This window comes from Phoxinus phoxinus (assembly GCF_949152265.1).
Source record: "Phoxinus phoxinus genome assembly, chromosome: 12".
Classification (NCBI taxonomy): Eukaryota; Metazoa; Chordata; class Actinopteri; order Cypriniformes; family Leuciscidae; genus Phoxinus; species Phoxinus phoxinus.
The window spans coordinates 23,532,100-23,535,110 of NC_136887.1; the positions used below are offsets into that span (position 1 = coordinate 23,532,100).

At 35.9% G+C, this 3,011-nt stretch overlaps 1 long non-coding RNA gene across 1 annotated transcript; it reads left to right on the forward strand.

Moving 5' to 3' along the window:
• The first annotated feature begins 272 nt into the window (after positions 1–272).
• On the forward strand, positions 273–2,802 carry LOC307008338. The gene is made up of 3 exons (XR_013799791.1): positions 273–348; positions 1,692–1,711; positions 2,736–2,802. It is a non-coding gene; the product is annotated as an uncharacterized lncRNA (long non-coding RNA).
• Positions 2,803–3,011: the final 209 nt, after the last annotated feature.

Genomic DNA, 3,011 nt, shown 5'->3' on the forward strand with positions numbered 1-3,011 from the left:
CTGTGTCGAGAGTTATTAATGGCATAAAATGTATCTGATGAATACACTATACATCAATAATGTAATGTGTGTTAAACTATGAACTATTAGTGAGTCCTGAACCTATAAACTTAATCATTGCAGGGTGACTTTGAAATAATTCAGTCCTCTGGATGGCTAATCCCTGTATTTTTTTTGTTTTATTTTAATTAAATGTTTAGTGTTGGCTTAACAGCAAAAACAGCATTGTTTATTTAAATATTAATTTTACACTTTGTTATTGGCTTGACACAGATGCTCCTGAACTCCGGGCATTGTGATGTAAATGTGATGCAGATTTCCTCTGCCTTGCTCTGCTGAAGTGAAAAGGTAAATATTTGCATAAGGTTTTTTTAGGCTGCTACTCCCTGCGTCATATTATTCTATTAACCCAAGTCATCACTGTTTTACTAATCAGCTTACAGACAAGCAACCAAAATGAGAGCAATGGGACAGAGAGGAGATAACTAGACAATACCTTACCTTATTAATAAAGACTCAAACATATGTGCTGATGAAATACGTTTTAATCTGCTTTTTTCAATAGCTGCATGTAATGAGGACTTCCATAAGTTTTGAGACATATACAGTTAATAAAGCAGCCAAAAGTTTGTACCTGTTTGTAAAACCTATTTAAAAGAGGGCGAGACTGGAAGAGAGCAGCTTACTGCAAATGTGCACCATAATGATGCAATAGTGACATCATTCTTATCACTATATTAGCAAAGCCTTGATCCAGGTATAAAAGCATACTGGTAAATTAGCCCTCAAAAATGACAGTAAACAGACACACCGCTGCATCCGTATCTCGATAAAATGCACTTCACCCCGAGTCTGTGGACATTGATTTGGTCTTTTTACGGTGCTGTGAACCAATTGACTGAGAAAGCCGTCACACTGGGCATTGTGTTCATCCAAGTGGAAATGTTCTACATCCACATTAAGACACAACATCTCACAGCACTATGAACTTATTGATTGAGTTTAAAATTGGAAAAAAAAAGGGCCCGGTTTTTACATCGAGGTGGAAATTGACTACCTAATGACTGTATTTCATTAGCATCTTATATGAAGAGATGCTGGCACTCAATATTCCACAATGCATGATGAACGATAAATGATAAACACTGTATTGATACAACCATTTGGAAATGATATGGGCTGGAAAGAAAGAAGAAAGAGGTATGTACTTTTGCCTACAGTATGAAATCATCATTATGTTTTTGCCATATTCTCTTTATGTTGCATAAGAATGAATAATGAGCTAGATAAATCAACCAATGGCTGTATTTCTGGCATATTGACATTTCATGTGTGGCAGATGAATATGATCGTTTGGAGAATAAAAGGAATAGGTCACCCAAAAAAATTAGTTTACTCAGTCATGTGACTGCATTGTCGAGTCAGTGAGTTAAAACATTTTTTTTTAGCTGATTTTGCTGATTGATTGAAAATCTCAGAGTCCAAAGAATGATTTCTTCACAAATCTGACATAGCTGCTTCTCTCATGAACTTCCCTCGTGATATTTTCATACTTGAAAGGGCTTGAAATATGATATACTGACCACTTTTATGATACTTTTATTGTACTTTTTCAAGCTAAATTTGCAAGCAATAGTCATCATTCATTGCAAACTGCATGGCTGACTTTTTCCTTTTTTGTTCCACGGAAGGTTTTGAATCAAGCTAAAAGGTGAGTAAATTATGACAATTACATTTTTAGGGATTAACTATTGCTTTAAAGCCAAACTGAATAGAAAATGTGTATAATAAATGGCCTTAAACAACGAAGACACCTATTCAGTATTACAATACGCACCACAGTTTGTTCCTTTGAGGAACCTAACACTCTGAAACTTAGACATTCCCAAAATAATTGCACATATTGTTCTTTGTGAAACCTTTGCTTTATGAACACCGTGTGGGAAAAAATAAGATATACATGTTCATTTTGAATTGTTTTTCTGACTATTTAAATGATGCCCTTGCATGCTACCTGTATCGCTGTGTAATTGATGAAACTGTTTAGGCCTTTCTAAATTGAAATGTGTTCCTGTGCGCGCTGCAGGCGGGCTGGTAAAGAAATTACATTTTACAGCATTGAAGGCCCCTTTCGTTCTATGCAGAAAATAGCTCCAGGGAGGAGTGAATTGAACACAGTGAGAACCAGGCCAATGGACTGCCTTATTTGCCTCCGTATTTACATATGTGAAGGAGAAGTTTCTTGCTTCCGTATTGTGGATAGTGGTTTTGCAGAGCAATTTCATCAGTATGGGGTCACAATATGGCACACATTGCAGTTCTGTTGTTTGTGACTCATAAGTATGTGGTTTGATTCTGTGATATGTTATGATTTATCTTTTTAATTTGACTGCAGTAAGAGTTCATAAGATATTGTTGCTCATTGCATGTTTTATACCATACTCATTTTTATTTTTGTCATTTTTTTGTGCAGCACTGTAAAACCAAAGTGAACTTAGTTCAGTTCAATGTTGGTCCAGTGAGGTATTTCAAATCTGTTCAGACATGCAATGCTGTTTTTGACCATGCATGACGATTTTCATGCTGCATTGAATGAGAACAGAACATTTAATTGAACTGTCTAATGCATATTGTCTAATCTGAGAAATCTTGCTTAAAAAGTAAAAGCAGACTAGGCTACAGCTTAAAAATGCACATTTCACGATTAAGATTTTTATTTATTTATTATTCAGCAGGGATGCAGACGCGAAGATGAATCAACACAAAGCTTTAATGAGGATACTTCAAAGGAATACAACTCAGGAACGTAAATATATGTCAAGTATCCAAACAGGTAATTTAGCTTGATAATAACAATGTCTTTTTCTGATGCAGGTCCTAGGACTAAAGAGGATTCCGAGACTGCCGAATGAAGACCTTTGGGGAACAGGCGTGCAGGTAAGTCATCGTATGAGCAACGAGACCAGACAATGAGTGTTTGTGAGAAGGTGGTTTATATGGCAGTCGTTGAT